This window comes from Prunus persica, chromosome G3, assembly GCF_000346465.2.
Source record: "Prunus persica cultivar Lovell chromosome G3, Prunus_persica_NCBIv2, whole genome shotgun sequence".
Taxonomy (NCBI): Eukaryota; Viridiplantae; Streptophyta; class Magnoliopsida; order Rosales; family Rosaceae; genus Prunus; species Prunus persica.
This window is the reverse complement of record NC_034011.1, coordinates 14,867,372-14,879,234: the sequence shown is the minus strand read 5'-3', so window position 1 is coordinate 14,879,234 and position 11,863 is coordinate 14,867,372. Positions and strand designations below refer to the sequence as shown.

General features: G+C 34.1%; 1 pseudogene; it reads left to right on the top strand.

Moving 5' to 3' along the window:
* The window catches only part of LOC18766136, a 16,625-nt pseudogene continuing 8,283 nt past the window's right edge, over positions 3,522 to 11,863 (top strand).

Genomic DNA, 11,863 nt, shown 5'->3' with positions numbered 1-11,863 from the left:
TTGTGTTGATTGCGCAACTCCCTGCTTTTTGTATGCATTTTGCTTTTCTGTGCTTTATGTCCTACTTCAATTTTATTCCTTCATGTGTTGCAGTTCTTTTTTATTGAGCTCAATTTGTTGCCAGCTTTTGCCTTCTATCTAATAAAATTTGATTCCGACCAAAAAAAAAAAACATATGTTGCAAATCTTGCGATAGCTCAAATGCAAATTTTTAATGTATTCAGTCAGTGCTGGTTGACCAAAATGAGGATCCCAAATTGCATGAGCAATAGGCTTACATGTAAAGGATCTTGTACCCATGCTTCAAAATTTCCTTGTCAAGCTACATGAAATAGATTTTCAGAAGTCCACAGAAAAATTATTGCCAATCATTACTTTTGCTTTAGCCTTATTTCACGACTCGATTGTGGGAGTAAATATTTTGGCAACCAATCATGAGACTCCATGTGGACAATGGAATATTGCTTCTATAACACTAAGCACTAACTTGTTTATCAACTTTTGGATACTAACACATGCGGCACATGACATGGCAACTCATGTCATCTACCATCTCATATGTTTTAATTACATAATTTATTATAAAAAATAAAAAAAGAATTTCACACAGATAAAATAAAAACAAAAAGAAAAAACCCAACAATTTTAGATTTAGGGATAAACCCCTTCTTCCTTTTGAATAACCCTAGAAATTCAGCAGTCCTTCTATTGAAAAATTGAAGAAATTCAACAATCCTTCTATTTAATATGAATCATATTCTAATTTTTCTTATGAATTTTCTTTGTGCTTTTTCTTTTCCTTCATTTTCTAATGTACAAAGGAGAGGTCATATTGACACATTTGGATGCCATAAGAAATAGAATTCATATTTGTACATCAATCTCTAAACAATTGCAATCTCTCCATCTGATAAGTATATATCTGTTGAGGTCCAAAATGTCACAAGAAGCCTAATATAAAAATAAGCAAATAATACACTTTTCTATGCAAAACTACCCGACAAGCTTAAGTGGGCTTAAACCACATACATGCATGGGGCTTGCTGAGCGAGTAGTGGTGTAGATAGTTACAAGGATTGATGATGCCCGTCAAAAGGTTCAAGAAATATAAGTTTTGGGCTGCTTGGGATTGCCAAAAACCTAAGCCCATTTCTAGCAAGGAGCATGATTCCTCAGCATTTATTACCCGATCTCCAATTTTCTACCTTACAGTACCAGAGCCATTGCAAGTCTTGCTTCAATACCGACCATTGCCCAACCACCAATTTTCTACCTTCTTGTAATCTTCATTCTATAATGGATTTGTATTAGACTGAGGAGTCTCATAGATTTTCTCTAGAGGTAAGGTTTTATCACGTAAAATAATTCTATGCGTGTTCCTTTATTTTATGTTCAGCACGTTTTAGGATTGATAAGCCATATCAATCCTAGTATCAAAGTTTATTGATTGTAATTTTTAATTGGCTTATTCACCCCCCTTTAGACATTTTTAGTCATCCTACAGATAATTTCAAACATGTATTAGTTAAAGCTTAATTGATGGTACACCTACCATAAGTAGTCTTAAGTCTAGGAGTAGTTGCAATTTAGCTTTTCCTCATTGAAAGGAAAATTGAAGGACTTTCTTTGCAAAGTTCTTGGTTATGAGTCAAAAGCATACATAGGTTTCACGTGTCGAACTGGTGTGCACGTATACGATGCCAATATGCCAAAAGTTCGACTTTCGTGTTCAGTTTATCTCACTCTGAAAGGGTTCGGCCCTGAGCATTAGGTGCGCAGAAGTTAGATCCATATCATCATCATCTTCATTATTCCACTTTTGACCTGTCGTGGCTGCCATGCCAATACATCACACCAAGAATGACGCAAATTGTCTAGATTTTAGGCCTAGGCTCCACCTGACCGAGATTATTTTTAAATCCACACAGTTATAAAAGAAGAGGAACCGAAGTTTGCTGCCACTTAATAAATGAAATATCTGTGGAATTAATTTACTTCAGATTTTTAGATTTTTCTAAGCCTCTTAAAAAAGGTTTTGCCATTAATTAGTGTAATGATTCATTCATATATTATAATTTCATGCCAAATTCATCATACTCGAATAACAAAATGGGCCCTTTGTGCTGGGAAATGTCAAGGAACATGCATATAGTGAGTTTTGCATTTCATTTATAAAAAAAATAGTAAATTGAGCTTAAATTCATAAAATTCATTTTAAATCACCTACAACTATTTTCTTTAGTTTTTTATTTAAAATACCCAATTTTTTCAAATAATACCCAATGACTAAGATCCAACTAAGCAAGTTACCTAATATAACTTAAAATCTGATTTATTGTATTTTTAGGATTCCAAAACTACCCCTATTTATAAGTTAATGTGTTATGGGGGATGTAACTAATGACACCCGTTCAATTTGAAAATATCTCCAAATACTTGTAATGGATGTAGGAACTAATTTAGAAACTTATTTGAAATTAAATATTAAATTCCACATTAAAGTATTAGTAATCTATTTTTGAATTAATGGTGTTTTCCTTCTATGAATTACGACTAGTAATCTATTTAAAGTATTAATAATTTAAATTTAATATTAAAATTAGGAATTAATGTTGTTTTCTTTTTATGAATTATACTACCAGTATTCTTTTTTTATTATAGTTGAAAAATAATTTGATAATCTATTTAGTGTTTTGTTTTTAAAACATTTTTTTTAATGAACCTATTTTTTCTCTAAATATTGTACCGTTTTTTTTCTTTATTACTTGTTTTATGAAAAATAATCTGATCATCTTTTTATAGTTTGTTTTATGAAAACAATTTTGTTTTTAAATGAGCCTTTTTTTTCTCTCAAAATAATAATGTACCTATTTTTTTTTCTCTAATAATGTGCCTAGGAAAACAATTTACCTAGTATAATGAACCTATTTTTTTTTCTCTAATAATGTACCTATTTTTTTCTCTCAAAATAATGTACTTATTTTTACTCTCAAAATAATGTACTTATTTTTCTCTCAAAATAATATACTTATTTTTTCTCTCAAAATAATGTACCTATTTTTTCTCACAAAATAATGTACCTATTTTTTTTTCTCTAATAATGTTTCTAGTATCATGAACTTATTTTTTCCTCTAATAATGTATACCTAGTAAAACAATTTACCTAGTATAATGAACTTTTTTTTTTTCTTCTAAATAATGTACCTATTTTCTATAAATTATTGTGTACCTATTTTTAATTTATGAAAAATGTACGAAAATTTCAATTACAAAGTAATTGACCTATTTTTGTCAATTTTTGTTGGTAAATAATATACCTATATTTTTATACGGATATATTTATATTTATATTTTTCATATGCACATTATTGGATATGTAATTTACATATTTATTTATTTTTATTTTTGCAATTTTAAGGGGCCATATGTTAGAGGGAATGGCAACCAAAAGAAATGGGGTGATTGATATGCTATTAATAGGGAGTTTCAATTACAATTATGACAGTTAATGAAATGCTTGAAATAAATTATAAATAAAATATGAAGTTTGATGGCAAGGATGTAAAAACATAGGAATACTACGACCTCTTATATCCTACTGGTCATTTAAGTTTGAAATTGGATTTTATACATAGATTTATAGAATGATGGATATATGTCTAAGAAATAGAAATTGTAAGGACCTATATTGGACAAGCCCTAAAAAAAATATGCGTACAGTGGTAAGCCTAGACCTCCTATAAATATGCAAGCCGAAAATAACGAAACTACCACTTCTAATTGAGTTACCTAGAGCTCAAGAAAACACGTATATAAATTAGATAAGAAGAAGAAGAAACATACGATGGAGTATGGGGTGCATGGAAATGAGCCCGTGAGTTCTACTGGCCAATGCCTCAACAGCTCTGTGCTATCCATGTCAATTCTTTGTGTTTTGGAATTTGAGATTCCAATCAATGAATCAAAGAACTTGTCATTCCTTCAGGATGTCTTCCCCCATATCAGCCCTCGATTCTCCTCCATCATGGTGTTTTTTTCCTCTCTATTCTTTTCTACCGTAAACCCTAATATACATCCACACACAAATATAATTTCAAATTAGCCGTTAAAAGACAAACTGTCAATTACAAAAGCATCTTATCCATACAAAATCGATTTTAAGAAAGGATTCCCATATATATACATACATATGGTTAAAGTTCTTAATTAGACTATTATGGTGCGTATGAATATATACTTCAATCTATATTAGAAGAAAAAAAAAACACATGCATTTTGTGCATTTGTACTTATTTTGGATAATTACAAGTAGATATCATATTTGTTTTCGGTTAAAATTTTGGATGTAGCTTTGTTCTAATACTTTGTACTTTGTTTTAATACTTTCTGCGGTCAATTTAAAAATTATTGATGAGCATTTTATCATATGATTAAAGCGAAACTAGGAAAAAATATTGAAAAACGTGCAGGTTGACGTTAACGGAGAGAAGCAATGCAAGAGGGTTGAAGTGAAGCTTAGAGATCACGTCCATGTTCCTATTTTTCCATCTGGATTGTCACCTAAATCTTATGATGATCATTTTCATGACTATATTTCAAACATAATACTTGAACAATATCCAAAAGACAAACCACTATGGGAAGTTCATATAATCAAGTACCCAACAAGCAGTGCAGCTGGTAACCTAATATTCAAGCTTCACCATGCCCTTGGTGATGGCTACTCCTTTATGAGTGCTCTGCTTTCTTGTCTTCAAAGAGCTGACAATCCTCTTCCATTAACCTCTTCCTTCACGCCGGGGATCGCAACGGGGTGGTGACAGTGGAAGTATTTTCAGGCGGGTGTCTGAAACCTCTGCCTCGGTTTTTGACACTCTGAAAGATTTCAGCTGGAACTCTTTGTTTCAAGATGATCTTACACCAATAAGATCTGGGAATTACGGAGTTGAGTTTCTGCCAATGACAGCATCAAGCATCACATTCTCCCTTGATGAAATCAAACTTATCAAGACCAAGCTCAACGCGGTAACAAACTTATCAAGCATGACATTCTCTTAACTTACCTAGTTCGTTTTCATTATTTTTTACACTTATTTTACTTTACTAATTTTCACACTTAGTAACAAACTTTAATTACCAGCCTCAATGTCCTCTTTCTCACCCACCCGATATTTTCATCTCAATCATATTTTGAGAAATCACAATCTCTTTTTTTCACCATTTATTATCCCTACAAGAACCCTAATGTACTAAGAAACACAAGTAGTAATATCACATGGCGTTGTGATTATCACACCAAGAAATTACTCCCAAACTTAAAGTTGAGAGTCTGAAATGTCTCATCCAAGAAAATAAGATACACTTGTTAGATTGTCATATAACGACCTATCATCCTACCATTAACCACCAAAGAACAAGTCACGTGTGACGTGTTAGTACTAAATGAGAAAGTTGACTACACATAGGGCATTATTTTTACAAACATCCACTGCTACAAAAAAGCAAAAAGACGACGGTAAATCACCGTCGTGTTTTCGATTTTTCAATGGTCGTGGAATCCACCGTCATCTTTTCCCTCATATACCACGACGCTAAATCACCGTCGTTGTTAAAATATACAACGTCATCAACAAATACAAAACGACGTCTTTGTACTGCAAAAAGATCTAAAAAAGCAGTCGAGGATGAGAATAGACGACCAACTCTCTAACAAAACCGTCGTTAAAAAGGAAAAATATGACACATATTAAGAGAACAAGGCCGCAAGATAGACATACAACGACGGAAATAAAAAAACGACGCCGTTAAATATCATTTTCACGACAATAAAAAATTTGACGTCTTTAAATACATTAGAAGACGACGTTATTGATACCTACTACGTCGCATATATAAAAACAGCCGTCGTAAAATTAATTTTCCACTTCGATTTTTCGATAAAAGATGACGTGGAAATAGTTGTCAGTGTCATTATTTACGACGTATGTATTTATTGAGTAGACGTTGAAAAACGAAACAACGTCGGTTACAAATATATGAGAGTCGTATTACAAAATTTATACGTCATATTTTCAGAAACAAACAATGACGATAAATATTAGACGTTGTTAAATAAAACAACGTCGGAAAACAATAAAAACAGACGTGTTTAGTCTGCTAAAGTTCTAGAAAATAGTCGAGGATGAGAATAGACGACCAACTCAAACAAATCACCGTCGTTAAAAAGGAAAAATATGACACATGTTAAAAGAAAAAGGCCGCAAGATATACATACAACGACGACAACTAAAATTTTACGCCGTTAAATATAATTTACACGACAAGAAAAAATATGACGTCTTTAAATACATGAGAAGACGACGTTATTGAAATATACTACGTCTCTTATTTACAAACAACCGTAGTGAAATAAATTTTTCACTTCGATTTTTCTAAAAAAGATGACGTGGAAATAGTTGTCAGTGTCATTATTTACGACGTATGTATTTATACAGTTGACGTTGAAATGCGAAACAACGTCGGTGGCATTTATATAGTCGACGTTGTATTTATATCTATCATCATTACTCACGACGCACTTAATAATATAGACGACGTTGAACTTCTAAACAACGTCGGGTCCAAATAAATGAGAGCCGTATTACAGAACATATAGACGGCGTTGATTATGATGAGAGCCGTATTACAAATAACGTCGTTTAATTGTTATTAGACGGTGGTTATAATGAATTTCCGTCGGAATTCATTTCGTTCCTCTTCGTTTATAAAAGAACTTGCGACGTGGAAAATGTATGATGACGTCGTATTTTTTAACGTTCAGATTATATATCTCGTTTTTTAGACGTCGGTATTATGGGATTGAAGTCGTGTTATTTTGAATTACATGGCGGTTCTTAATCCTTCCCCGACGTGATATCCTGAATAATTGCTTCACAATTGCGTCGTGGTTCTTCATTGTTACGTTGCTTTAAGACGTCGGTAAATATGCTGAATAACTGATTCACAATAACGTCGTGTTTTATTTGAACGTAGAAAGTGAAGAAATCACATTACAATATATTACAAAATTAATGTCATACACTGCCAATTACATAAGCATCATTCAATCCATATATCTTCACACCCATCTCGAATATTTTAACCGCCTAACTCACCCACCAGTTCATCAAATGTGTCAACATTTGGCATCCCTCTAGTAAATGGCTCACACTCAATTATCACATCACCTAAGACTTCATCACCAATAACATCATTATATTCTCTATTAGGCATTGATAACACTACCGACCAACCACGATGCATCGGGTCGTCAACAAAAAATATTTGTTTGACTTGAGAAGCCAAAACAAATTGGTCATTCCTATGTCCAATTTTACTCAAATCTACAAAGGTAAATCCAAGTTCGTCGACTACAAGACCAGAACTATCTATCCAATCACACCTAAAGACTGGGATTGTAAACTTTTGGTAGTCAAGGTCCCAAATTTCTTGAATGACACCATAGAAACCCATATTTGAGAGAATTGGGTTTTTATCCTTGGCACTAGCAACTTGCATGGTATGTGCAAGTAAATAAACTCCACTATTTTGAGTTGTCCGCACATCATCTTGTGCCTTGATATTGAATTTAATACCTTTAATAAGATAGCTCCTATATAATGGCACTGACATGTTTGGACCAGCTGCTAGCCACCTTAAATTTTCTGATACGCCATGATTGTCTTCCTCAAGTTCACTTTGAACCTGCAAATTAATCATATCTTAATTCAATCTAACATATAAATAAGAAGAAAATTAAAAGAGAAATATGTTATTCAACAATATATACCTTGAAGCGTAGCCATTGAATGAAAGTGCTATTGTGCTTATCCTGCAGCCACTTTGTTCTCTTTCTAAATTTTGGATAAGCAGTCTTGATGTGAATCATATGTTGCCTACATGACACGAAAAATTCAAGCATTACGGTCCTAAATATAGAAGATAAACATAAGAAATAATTTAAAATGGAAACTTAAAGAATAAAGCTCATACGTACTCGATATAAGGTAGGACTTCCTCCGTATTCTCCAAGACATATAGATGTGCTTGATTCAACAGGTCCTGATCAACTACGCTCACTGTGCAACCTGATAATGGCTTTGAAAGTCCCATCTTTTGGCTTGAAGGCACTCCAACTGTACTAACATCAGATAAATGCTGAGTACAACACTCTACCGCTTCTTCAGCTATATACCGCTCAGCAATGCAACCTTCGGGACGAGTATGATTCTGAACATACCCCTTCAGCACTTTCATATATCTTTCAAACGGATACATCCACCTAAAATATACTGGCCCACATAGACGAACTTCTCTGACAAGATGTACTACTAGATGAACCATGATATCAAAGAATGAAGGGGGAAAGTACTTCTCAAGCAAACACAGAGTAACTACTACATCTTCTTCCAACTTATCTAGCTTGGAAACATCAACAGTCTTTGCACATATAGCATTGAAGAAGAAGCACAAACGAGTTATTGCATACCTTGCAGGCTTCTCCAAAACAGAACGAATTGCCACAGGGAGCAATTGTTGCATTAAGGTATGACAATCATGTGATTTAAGGCCAAGAAGTCTTGAATCTTGTAAAGATACAAGATTTTTAATATTTGAAGAATAACCTTCAGGGACCTTCATACCATAGAAAGAATTGCAAACCTCTCTCTTCTCTGCTCTTGACAAATTCCAAGGCCCAGGAGGCAAACGAGTACGTCTTTCTCCATACTCGGGTTGCAAATCAGTTTTGACCCCCATGTTCAATAAATCTAATCGAGCAGCAATCCCATCTTTATTTTTTCCAGGGATCTCCAGCAATGTAACAATGATACTATCGCAAACATTCTTCTCAATGTGCATAACATCTAGGGCATGCCTCACAGGAAGGTATTTCCAATACTCGAGATCAAAGAATATTGATTTCTTCTTCCAACAAACTCTGTCACCATTTTCAACCATATGCAGCACTTCTTCTCCGGTTAATGGCTCGGGAGGTATGCCATATTCAGGTTTCCCATTAAAAGCTGCACGTTGCCTCCTATATGGATGATTGATTGGTAACCATTTTCTATGCCCAATGTAACAAATTTTGTGGCCATTTTTCAACCTGTGACTAGGTGTATCATCGCCGCATATTGGACAAGCTTTATATCCTTTAACAACACAACCAGATAAGTTTCCATAGGCGGGGAAATCATTAATTGTCCACATTAATGCAGCTCTGAGTGTAAAGTATTCTCCATTATGTGCATCATACACTCCTCTAATCCCAACCCACAAGGATTTTAAATCATCAATCAAAGGCTCCAAGTAGACGTCTATATCATTTCCGGGTTGTTTAGGACCGGAAATCAATAAGGTTAACATCATGAACTTTCGTTTCATGCACAGCCATGGAGGGAGATTATATGTAACTAAGATAACCGGCCAACAACTATATCTGCTACTTAGAGAACTGTGGGGATTGAATCCATCAGATGAAAGAGCCAATCTCAAGTTTCTCGGCTCATTACCAAACTCAGGCCATTTATCATCAAGAAGTTTCCAAGACGGGGAATCCGCCGGATGAGACATCTGACCGTCAATTGATTTTCTAGCAGCATGCCACCAAGTCAAACTCTTAGCTGTCTCATGTGATTGAAACATCCTTTTAAACCTTGGAATTGGGGGAAAATACCACACCACCTTCGCTGGCACACCCTCTTTCAAGATTGAATCTTTGCCTTCCTTCCACCTTGAGATACCACAAGTAGGACAATTAGTTGAATCCTCATACTCCTTCCTATACAAGATGCAATCATTGGGGCATGCGTGCATTTTCTCATAACTCAGCCCCAATGCACACAAAGTCTTTTTAGCCTCATACATGGAGGTTGGTATTGTATTTCCTTCTGGAAGCAAATCGCCTTGAAGTATCAATAATTCTGTAAAACAGACATCACTCATCCCATGTTTTGCCTTCAAATTATACAACTTCACTAATGCCGATAACTTCGTGTACTTTCTATAACCAGGGTACACTGGTTGATCTCCATCCCCAATCACATTGGCAAACTCATACGGATCCGAACCAAAATCACCAAAATCATTATCATCCATATCAATTTCTTCAGACACAAAACTGTACCTACTATGGCCATCATCTTCTTCAACATTTCTACTAGCATTAGTAGTTGCTTCCCAAGGTTCTCCGTGAAATGTCCAATTCTTATAGCTTTGGTCAATTCCATTAAAGTATAAGTGATCCCTTATAATTCCAACCCCAAACAACTTCAAATTAACACATTTAACACATGGACAACGGATATGTGTTGTAGTTAGAAGATTTTCTACAGCAAAGTTCAAAAATGCTTCCACCCCAAATTCATATGCCTTCGATCTTCTATCCGAGTGCATCCATGACTTATCCATCTCCGACACTATAACCTATTATCTATAATAAAGTGAAAATACAGGCAATGACCATCACTATAGCAGATTATACAATGATCTAATCGCAAGTAATACACAACAGAGACGACGGGTTTTAAACAAAAACAGACATATTTGGCATATATAGACGACGGATTTTCAACAGACGTCGTCTATTATAAGTAATACAAACGACGGTTTATGAAAAAACCATCGTGTATAAGTAATACAACGACGGTAGTTTAAAAACACCGTCGTGTAATCGTCGTCGTATGCCTTAAAATTCGTCGTGTCTCAGTTTATTTTCAAGAACACAAAACCCATTAAGAACACAACATATATATGAAACCAAGCAAGAAACCAACATATACATGAAACCAAGCATGAAAACAATAAATCCATTCCCAATTCAACATAACATAGGGTGATTAAAAGATACGACAAAATTAAATCCATTCCCAATTCAACATAACAGATAATGTAATCCATGAACCCATTAAACAGAAAATCCATGAACCCATACCTATAAGCACATTATTAACAGATCGCAAAGCATACACATAAAACCCTTTAACAAAACAACCTAATATCATTCAATGAATTTACAAGGGGAAGATAGGGTTTGTACTTACAGGTTGGACGAGCTCACAGATTCGACGGAGCCTGGAGAGTGCAACTTTTAATTAGAGCAGAAGTGAGAGAGCGAAATGTTATGTCGCGCGAAATCTGAAAATTTTAGGTTTCAGGGTTCGAAGTATAAGAATAAGAGCCAAATCTAAAAAAATTTAGGTCGCGCGAAAATTTTTAGAGTTCGCGCGTTTTAAAACGTCGAAAGAAAAACCAAGGCGAAAGTTCTACACGTACCGACGTAAATTTAATATTCCACGACGGAAACTTCATTTTTCGGATTAAGAACGTAAGGCCGTTCATTTTGAAGCTTCATTTTTCGGATTAATTTTAAATTTATTTTGAATTTTTTATATAACGACGACTGAAAAACCACGTCGGTGTTAAGAAATTAAAGACGTTGTAAATTATATAAACCGACTTACATATTAAAATGACGTCGTTTAAAGCGTAAACCATGTCGTATGTTTTTCTGTACGACGTAAAATATGTATTCCACGACGCAACCACCGTCGTTAAAAATTAATACCCTAAACCCATAAAACTAAATTATACAATTTAAAAAATTAAGTTTATAAAAGGTTTTATGGTTTTAAAGCCTAACATATACCCTAGACTACCCAAAAATTATACTTTAAAAATAAACCCCAATAAATAACAACCCTAATCTCTAAACCCTAGACTCTAAACCCTAAACCATAAAACTAGAAGTGATTTTATGACTCATCAAAACAATTTTGTTTTGGATGGTCATTTTAAATTTTTGTTATTCAAAATGAATTTTTTC